This window comes from Haemaphysalis longicornis, unplaced genomic scaffold, assembly GCF_048455015.1.
Source record: "Haemaphysalis longicornis isolate Haplotype H1 unplaced genomic scaffold, Haemaphysalis longicornis Haplotype H1 scaffold_1, whole genome shotgun sequence".
In the NCBI taxonomy this organism is placed as follows: Eukaryota; Metazoa; Arthropoda; class Arachnida; order Ixodida; family Ixodidae; genus Haemaphysalis; species Haemaphysalis longicornis.
In genome coordinates this window covers 313,455,793-313,466,610 of record NW_027526203.1, presented here as the reverse complement: position 1 = coordinate 313,466,610, position 10,818 = coordinate 313,455,793, and the positions used below count along the sequence as shown (strand labels likewise).

At 43.7% G+C, this 10,818-nt stretch overlaps 1 pseudogene; it reads right to left on the bottom strand.

Annotated features, from left to right (window-relative positions):
- Positions 1–5,761: 5,761 nt before the first annotated feature.
- On the bottom strand, positions 5,762–10,612 carry LOC144159467 (uncharacterized; annotated as a pseudogene).
- Between the last annotated feature and the right edge of the window lie 206 nt (positions 10,613–10,818).

The window sequence follows — 10,818 nt, the reverse complement described above, 5'->3', positions numbered from 1 at the left end:
CGCGCAACAGCGACCCCTCTCCCTAGTGGCTACTAGTCGCATATGATAATTCCTGGGGATGCAAAGGAATGCGTGGTGCTTTCATACTGCGATATTAAAACTGCTGCATTGATCTCGTTAAAATGTCTTCCCACCAATTTCCTTCTGTATAGACATGAAGCCGACCCTATAGAGAGGTTCGTTATATAAGAGAGGGGCTGGAAAGAATGTTTGCGCAATAGTAGACAACTGGCCGAAATTTTGTACCGCTTTTGTAAATTAATAAAAATGCAGGTAGAATTCTTTTTTGCTGGAAGTGAAAGGCAGCTCCATACCGAAGTCGCCTAAGACCGTGGTCGGCGCTATTCCCCCTCTGCGTCTGCTTACACGCTATGCGTGGGACCGCAAAGCAACCATGAAAGCAAAATAAACCGTGACCTCGTTTTATTTGAAAGAGCCTTTTATAATTAGCTATACTCTTCCGTCGACGTTCTTTTTACCAAAAAAAGATAAGTATTATAAAATCTTTACGTTTGACTACCCAACGTCAGCCATGACGTATGTGGGAAAACAGATTGAGCAGGGCGTTAATTAACTTTATGGTAGCAATCGAGGTACAATAAAACAAGTCTGCAGGGGCCACTAAATCTCGCGGACCTGATACGTAGCGGTGGCTTTGGTCGGCGGCTGCCAGTCGCATGTTCCTGTGACGTCATAACGACTCGGCAAGAATGTGCCTGGTGAACGGCAACAACTTCATTTATTTTCCAAATTATCTAGCCGAATCGTTTAAAGTTGCCATTAAGATCTACATCCTTGCTATTCGGACAAAGCCACCTTTTTGAATTTTGAATTTGAATTTATTTCATTTTGTGTTACAACAAGAATGTATACAGTAGAAGATTTCAGAAGGAGGTCCCAGAGTCAGAGACTGAAGAGGGGACCTCCTGTTATTCATTAAACAGGCGGAAACACACGTTATAAGCACGAATATATCAATCAACGAAACGCAAAATAATATCAGCAAGATAAATTACGTATATATACAAGAACATAATAAGCATGAAACGTATTAGAAAGGCATGGAAAAAAGAAAAAAAACTATCACCAAGATAACAAACGGTATATATAAAAGAACGTAATAAGCAAGAAACGTAGTAGCAATGCATGAAGAAAAAAAGAAACAAAACTAATATCAGCAGCAGTGTATAGGCAAGAACATCATAAGCACAAAGCATATTAGTGATGCCCGGAATAAAGAAACAAAACTAAACATGGTACAACCAAGTCACATTATTCCGGTTGGGATAAGAACGCCCGCAAATTATTTTTAAATGTATACACGGTACGGCATGTTTTAATAGAGAGCGGCAGCATATTCCAAAAGTGAATAGCCGAAAAATTAGTTGAAAACTTTCCGTAGTTCGTTGTTACTTTTGGCAATAAATAGTTCATGTTTAAAAAAATCGAGTGGAGTTACCACGAGGAAATTGGTCAGTACTAATTAACTGAAGGCGGAGGTTTCCATTAATGAAATTATAAACTAATAGGCCATGGGAATATTTAACAAGTTCTAAAACCGACAAGATATTATGAGCACGAAGCAAGGAAACGGCGTTCGATTGGAAGTGGCTAAAGGTTATAATTCGAATGACTTGATTTTGAATATCTTGCAGTGGAGATAAATGAGTTTTGTATGTATTTCCCCAAGATGATATGCCATATGCTATGTGACTGTGTAAGAATGCGTAGTAAAGTGAAATAAGGATGCGTTCACTAAAAAAAGGAACGAACTTTATAGAGCACTCTAATACCATAAGCTGTTTCTCTTGCTATTGATGCGATATGGTTGTTGAATTTCAAGTTCTTGTAAATTTCTACGCCAAGAAATGTCCCACTGTCACATGGAAAGAGTAGACCAGAATCAAGGTTAATGCAAGGACGTCCGGGAACGGTCCTTTGATGTGACGTGAAGATCATGAAGTTTGATTTGGCAGCATTAATGCTCAACAAGTTATTTTTACACCATGTCACCATTTACACCATTGAACCAAGCTTGTATGTTTTGTCATAGTCCCTTTGAACTATACGAAGGTAATGTTTTTTTCGCACTCAGTCATAATTATCCTTTCCGAACCGGTTCGTGAACGTCCTTCTTCTCCGGTTCGGTGTGTAATTTAGCTGAACCGTACCTGAACCGGAACCAAATTATTTCTCCCGAACCCTCACCCTAAGCCAACCGCTATTTTTTTACACACCGTTTGCTCACGAATCCCCATCTTGTTTGGCTTCAAATCTACAGCCACGAGTTTTCAGTTTCAGTTAAATTAAAAACGACGAAATTGCTCTTCCAGTGGCTGAATGTGAGAACGGAGAGAGCAGAGCTTGTAGCGTTTCGGTGGGGGGTGTGCGGTGAGGATGTTAATGACATAAAATTCATGTTGGGGGCCGGCTGAAGGAGGTATATCTCAAAGGCCAGTGTTGCGTATACATTAGCAAGTAATTTCTGCTCTCTTTCATTACAACTGGCCCGCATCTGACACCACGCTTCATTGCGGGTTTCTACACTTCGGTTTGTGTGTACAGGTTACGAACTGGGTTACAGCTCAATTACAGACTGCACCCGATAGCTGTAACTGAGCTGTAACCCAGATGGTAGCATTAATAGCATCAACTCATTGGGATAGGTCCCCAGTGCATGCTGCGTTTTCCTTTGAGAATCCGGTGCCGTAACGATCAGGTCTATCGAAATTTGTAAGGTTTCTGCCTGGAATGCTCGCAGGCACTGGGAGTTTTGCATTTGCGAAACACGTTGCTTGAGGGTTTTCGTTCCCACCGTATATGCGACGTTCTCAAGCCCAAATATTTGTATATTTGCAGAAGTTGCGGAAAGGGGCCCATCTACTGCATGAGCGGCATCGAGCCACGCCATTGGCAGGCAAATTTACACCATGTAAACGGATGAAGCGAAAGGAGAAACGAATTGGCGGATATTGAACGTGTCGTCTGCTCGAAGTCCACGCGCGCACCGCCAAATGGAGGTGAGAGAACTCGTGGGGCGCTTACTGCGCATGCTTGAGGTCGTTCCTGCTCTCAATAAGGTGCGTGGCGCCACCTTTGGGCGTATCTTACAACAGTCTTGCTGGCTCGTTTTTTGTCGCCTCCTGTGGGAGGGCGCTCGCATGATAACCTTCAAGCTTCAAGGGGCCGCGCGCTCGTTTGTAATAAGTTGAATAAGCAAATGATATGTTAGTCCGTGTGAAAGACAGTTGCATTGAGGCCGCGGCTGTCGATTACCGCCGTTTGACCGAGTGACGTAGCAGCCGGTGTTTACACGAGGAGACACGAAGCTGACGTTGCTGGAGGGCGAAACGTGACGTGCACTCGAGTGCTTTGTTGCACTCTCGTTTTGTGGTGCCTGGGCTGACTTTCGCTTAGCTTTTCGTTCGTTAGCTTCACTCCCGTACTAGAACGACGCGAAGAAACGGGCTTTCATCGGTAGTGTTCTGACGCACACCTACATGCAATTTAGTTTTGCTAACAAAGCTGAGCACCGACAGCAGTGGGAACACATGCACACATTGCCTGTGTCAGACAAAGCGTTTCTTGTTCTTGTCCCCTTCATTAGGTAACGCTTTCCAGAAATCGAAGCAGCTACCCTTGCAACTTTTCAAAGACGATGGGGCTACTGCGCTGCCCTAGGGGGCGCTGCACAACCGACTTCCTGGTAGTACTTCCGGGTAGTACAAAGCTGCGGGGGTCCAAGAGTATCCCGTGTTAACAGAAGTAAAGGGACTCGAAACTCCCGATCGTTTTGTGACATGGTTTCCAGCCCATCCCCGACACGTCCGATCTCTTCCGGCGATCAATTTGGCATTCCCAGGCGAAAATTTGAAGCGGTATTCAAAGTGGTCCCACTGAAGTGGTCCCATTTTCCTGCAAGTGATTTCTGCACAGGTCCCACTTGGTTCAAAGTGGGAGGTCAAGTGGTCCCACTTATTTCATAGGGGTACGTGAAGTGGTCCCACTTGCCTGCAAGTGGGACCACTTGCCCTGACGGACACCACTTGGTTCAAAATAGGGCCTGCATTTATTCCACTTGCTCTGAAATAGTGGTTAGGCACCTACTGCTAACACTCGGGTCACAAAAAAATTTACACCATCTTCCCGCGAGGGGAACCACGGGGTAGATGCGACGCATCGGGGGTTGCCGTTGCGTTATTCAAATCATCGGACGATGTCATCGGAGCGCCGGCTGCGGAACGACTGAGCGGAGCGGCGCACTTACCGCGTTTATATGCAGCGGAATGAGAGAGAGCAGCGCATAGCAGCGCATGAGCATGTGTTAACCGAGCGCATGCGCGAGCGCAAGCTGCGCGCTAACGCACAGCTGGCACGGCGACGGGAGCGAGCTGACCGCGCTGACGCACAGATGGCGCTGCGGTGAGAGCGGCGGAGCGCACAGCTGCCGCGCCGAGGATGCGGACTACGCCGCGACAACGACGCGGGCCAAGGCGAGTTAAAGAGATGCATCGCATCTAAAAAGCAACACCTCTCTAACGCCCAAGTGACACCACGTCTAGAACTTGTTCCCCCTGTGCCATCTAGATAGCAATGCTACTTTATATAATTTAGAGCTGAGGTCATATCCAAAGTCCTTTATATAACGATTTCCCATTGTCTTCTTTCAGGCCCGGGAAATAACCTTTAAATATGTTATGTTTACTGGGACGCACACATACACACACAAATATATATATATATATAATAAGGAAATGAGGGGCTATGCCTCCTTTGGCGTTGTAGGCTGCTGCCCTATCTTTCTGTATATATATATATATATATATATATATATATATATATATATATATATATATATATATATATATATATATATATATATATATATACTTTTTTATTACGTACTACCTTTAGCAGAACTTTCAGTTTCTTATCACAGTTATGCTGTAAGTCATCGTCTACAATATACCCACTGAATGATTTCTACTTACTTTCAAGCTGAATACGCTCCCATACAGCATTTTTAATTTATAAATTTCGCCAGAGGCACAACATTTGAAAACAAGTGAATTCTGTTCTGGGTTTCAGGTACAGTAAACAGTTGGGCAGGTTTCAGTGCTCTAGCCATATTTTATTTGTAATTCAAGTTAACAAGATAACCATTTAGAAGGTATTTATGAAAAGGGTCAAAACACAGATCTAACATGCCTCGGGGATCATGCAATAGCTGCCTTGCCTGCAGAAAATAAACTAAACTAGATAAACCACATTTCATGGGTAAAGCACCCAGAATTTTTCGTATACAATATTTATTGCTGTATGTACAAGTTCACTAACTGAAAATAAAATGCTGATCTGCAACAGCATAGGAGCTACATTATGAGACAACACGTTTCCGCACTCAATTCTTCTGTAGACTGGTCCAGCATGGTACACAGTTTGAATGCATCAATGTTTCCTTCCCAAGGCTTGCTTGTGAATGACCGCATACTGCGTCTGCTTCGGCCTATTTTCCAAAGCTGCAATTCCGAACCACTCCATATACTCAACAGCCAACTGTGGAGCCAGGTAGTACCAAAAGTGGCGGCAATGCATGCACAGTAGTCATGTCCTATAAATCAGACCTGTATAACTCAGAGCAATTACTGCTATGTAAGAATGGGGGCGGCTTTTTGTGCATTTTTGGGAGGAAAATCTCGACCCATACTTCGGTTTATATGGTATACAGAATTGGGAGTATACTGAGAAGGTACACCTTCTTTCAAAATGATCCATAGCGATTACACAGCTCCGCGAATATCAATGAGCCCTTTAGGTTCAGCTGTATACATGGGCGAACAGATCGTGACACAAGGTGTAGGCGCTTCATCATGGATTTGTGCGCTCTGTTGATGTGGCTGACATCTTCCAGATCTTCAAATGCGTGCTCATGTGACCCAATAAACACCACTGAGCTCCCATCAACTTTTAGAACATTGACAATATGCTCAACTTTTGCATAACTGTCTCCCACCTTCACGGCAGTCGAGTCGCGTTTTAAACCGGGCTTGTACTGTTTACTGTGCACAACACACCCTTCCACACACAACCGATCATACTCTTGAACTAGTTCCACATCTGCGGCAGTTTCCTCGACACAGTTCACGAGTACCTGAGAAGGTGGCTGAGGATTTCCAAGAAGTTTGGTCCCCTGTGCCGGGGCTCCCTTTGAGGCCACAACTCTCGCATCTTCCGAAGCCCTACCCAGCAACTCTTGAAAGTTGTTCATCATGAGGATGCACGAAAGTATTTGAAAGGGGACCCCAGTTGGCGAAGAAACTAGCTTTAATAAGTTCCCCATATTATTTTCAAACTCGTAGCATGAAATGGCCCATAGTGGCCCATGCAAAAACACACTCTTGGGCATGTGCAGTAATGTATGAACCTTAGATATCATTTCTGCTCCTTCATAATGATACTGCATCATAATCACAAATTCCGTGGTCTGCTTTCTGCTTCGGTCAATGTCTTCCATGGAAACGTAGCTCTTCAACAGGAGGTATACAGCTGACACAAAAAGCGTAAAGTGGTTGAGGAACTGCGCCGGCAAGATGTCTTACAAGCATGGAAGGCAGTAGCGCAATAAACATGACTCCCATTCCGATGCCTTCGAGAATTTACGAAGCTTCAGCGATCTTGGAGCTCGGTTGAAGCTTGCATGTGCCCTTTGTCTGATGAAGCGACTGTCCACTTCTGCAAGTGAGGCCCCGATTTAATAATCAGTCCCAGTATCCAAAAACAACATGTCGGTGAGTTGACAGGACACACCCAGAAGCACGCTATGCAAGTAATCTGGTGGGAAACTCCATACTATGTCGAAGCCAGCTACGTTAATCAGGGATGGTGGTCCTTTGACACCATTGATAGTGCAATTTAGAGTTGCAGCAGTCTTCAGCAACTTTAAGAAAGGGGGCCGAAATGCCCGTCAAATTACAGGCCAATTTCAGTCCTCCGGGTATTTTCGAAGGGTATTGAAAAGGTAATAAAAATTCGAAGGAATTCTTTTTGTGAAAAACATAACTGAATTGCAAACGCCCGATTTGGTTTCTCTAAGCACAAATCTACAGAGGTAGCTCTTCTAAACCTAAAAGAAAGCATTTTGCGATGCTTCGAAGAAAAGAAACTTGTATTGGGTGTCTTCATTGATTTTTCGCAGGCCTTTGACGCCATTAACCGTAGTCGCCTTCTACTTAAACTAGAAAAATACGGTTTCAGGGGTTCAGTTCGAAGCCTTCTTGCATCATACCTCTCTCATCGCACACAATATGTTTGCATTAAAAATCACCATTTATCAGTTTAAAAAATTCTTACAGGTGTGCCGCAAGGTAGTATTTTAGGGCCGCTTCTGTTTCAGTTGTATATTACTGATATTGTAGATCTTGGTACCAATTCGAAATGTATACTATCGCAGATGACGTCACTCTGTTGTTTTTTTCGAATTATGTTGAGGATGCCACTAAAGAAGCCTACATCACACTACAAAACACGCAACATTGGTCTGAAATTAACATGCTAAAAATAAACGCCCAAAACTCAAAAGCAGTGTTTTTTCGACAGCGAAACAAACCAGTTGTGATTCCTACTCATCTACGGTTAGGTCGTGACACCATAGAAGTTGTGTAAAAATTAGTGTTGGGTGTAATCTTCAATAGATTGATTGATTGATTGATTGATTGATTGATTGATTGATTGATTGATTGATTGACTGACTGACTGACTGACTGACTGATTGACTGATTGATTGATTGATTGATTGATTGATTGATTGATTGATTGATTGATTGATTGATTGATTGATTGATTGATTGATTGATTGATTGTAGAGTTTAACGCGCCGACGCAACCCAGGTGATGAGGCACGCCGTAGTGGAGGGCTCCGGATTAATTTTGACCACCTGGGGATCTTTATCGTGCGCCGAAATCTCGTACACACGGGCGTTTTTGCTTTTCGCCTCTATCAGAAAAGTGGCCGCCGCGGCCGGGAATCGACCCTGCGACCTCGTGCTCAGCCGCACAACGTGTAATCTTCAATAGCCGCTTAACCTGGGAAGAACATGTTAATGAAGTTGTTTGCAAGCTTTCACGAATTACAGGAATCATGAGCCGGCACCGTTACTTACTACCAACTAAAGTTAAATTGCTGTTATATAATTCCTTATTCATGTCTCATCTTAATTACGCTCACTTAGTCTGGGGAACAACTATGGTAAATAATCACAAAATTTTTGTTTTGCAGAAAAGAGTGTTCCGCTCAATTTACAATGTTGGTTATACGGCACACACGGCTCATTTATTTGAAATGCATAACATTACAAAGATATTTGACATGTACCACGTGAGGCTGATCGACGCGTACACTAAAGAGATAAAAAAGGGGTATGATAATGTACGCACACTTGCCGGCCTATGTGTTAATAAACCTGCTTATGCAGCCGAAACCCGGAACACTTTCAGGTGCCTACTTGTCGCACGGGTTACGGTTTACAAAGTGTATCGAATATGTTGCCGCGTCTTTTAAATAAATTCCATGCACAAAATGTTGATCAGACATTAAAATTTCCTAGGAGAGCTTAGAATACATGCCCGTGTTAGGACATATCATTTGGTATATTTTTCTTCTTGTACTCACCGTTTACACATCTACGGATTTTTGTTTTTGTTGTTGTTATACCCTACAAATTGTAAGTGCTGCACTTTAAATCATCCTGTGCCAGATTGAGCCTGAAACAGGCCGCTCAGTGCAAAGATAAGAGTGTATACGGCCGTTTCTTTGTTTTTCCGTATATGTGACCTCTATTATCGACACAGCCTGTCAAGCCAGCTCTTGCGCATATTTTTACCCCCCCCCCTTTTTTCCCTTTTTTTTCGGGCTGCAATGTACGGTGGCGATGTCACGCAAACTTTATCTTTTTGTATGTGTGTGTGTGTAGCAACAACGTTTCTGTATAATTGCCCATTGCTGCCATGCACCCAAGGGGCTGGTGGGCTCGTCAAGCTGCTTTGGCAGTTTTTTTTCCTCAGCCCTTTTCATGTAATCAATGTATAAAAGGGCAATTAAACTTTATCTTATCTGATCTTATCATGTCATCCAGCATGCCATCCTCTGTTCTGTCGTCGAAAACTCCTCCCACTGGATCGTTACACAACCTGCACAAAATTGCTTTCTTTAGCAATCCACCAAAATTATTTTGAGAGTGCTCACTGTGCCTTCAACGTATTTTCCAGGGTGCAGACACCATGAACAGCCATAATATCCATTGTACTGATTACATTTTGCATGGAGGCCCTCGCTGGAGCAGCTGCCACATTGACTATGCAGTAGACCTACAAAAAAATATAGCATATCAGCTTGAAAAATTGTAATGAAAGTCATGGTAAACTTTTTTTGGTAGCAGTTACAAAACCTCTTACCGCAGAATTGCAAACAGTTCAGTTTGATTTCTTTCCTCGTGTGCATTACAATGAGGATTATCTGTAAACAAACGCCTTTATGAAGTTTTAACAGAAAAATTCCAAGTAAAAAATGCAATTCCGTTCATGCAATCCCTTACTATAAATAAATTCTTGTAAGTAATTTCCAAGTTCTGTGCAGACACAAGGTGAATGCAACAGTTTTCCACTGGCAAACTACGATATTCCTTCTGTTGACAGCTCCTTCATTGTCAGCAAAGGCCTGAAGCAGTAGGGTCATATTTTGGTGCTTGCTTCCTTCCATACCAAGGTAGGGCACAAATGATGTTGCTCCAGCGCGAATGTGGTGGCAACTCGTTTAGCGTCAAATGTACAGGCCAGATCGATTAGCTAGATGACTTGAAAATTGGGCTTCCATCTGTATTCACAGGTACTGTGAAGTCTTGTTTCTCGCAGTTTAATTTTTCACTTTGCTGCTTGTAAATAGCACCATCCATAATGTGAGATACGCCAGTGTTGCTGGGTGGCTGTGAAGCGTTCAGTGACCTGAAGAGCTGCTCCCTCACAGTACTGTCTTCAAGGAGATTGGCCAGCTGCTTTTTCAGAGGGAGACTAACAAAAAATTCCCATTTGCCATCAACCGGCGGCTGTTGTGCTGCTGGCCACAACATGTGCCTGACACCACGATACGCTCAGATAAACTTCCTCCACTCTTCGCGAGCAGCCTTTCACAGACTGGGCAATAGAAATAGAACTCCATTTCATCTGGTGAAGCACCACAAAACTTCCTGGACAGAAATTTGCTCTCCGGTAGCACATGTTGCCCCAAAAGCACGTCACTAAACCTTAAAAGGTTTTCAATAGCTTCCCAGGTCAAGCCATGTTTCATAGCGAGGTCCATTGCAAGAACAAGCACGTCTCCCACCGACAATGAGGTTCCATTCCCAACAGGCTTCACAAATTCTAAGTGAAAGAGAGAACAATTGAATGCGTCAGTGCCCGTCGAGGATTGCTGTTCATTGTGATCACCCACGGCGGTCTCAGATTCATTTTCGGAATCATCGAGATCATCGCCAGGCCATTCATCATCCACGAGTAAAGAGGGCAAACTGCAGTGAGCTGGGTGCTGTATCTGAATGGCCGGCAGGACCGGCAACTTCATCGCTCCTGTCTTTAGACGCTGACACATCGTGACTTGTAGCCGCCTGGCTCGCGGCGGCATTTGAAGCTTGATGGGTTCTGTCTGCATGAGCTGCATACTCTCTTCTTTATATCAAATAGCGTTGACATTGGCAGGGGCTCATCACAAGCGCCGGGTTCTAGATAACGCTTACGCGTTTTGTGTGTGTCTGTGTTCGTTGTAAAAAC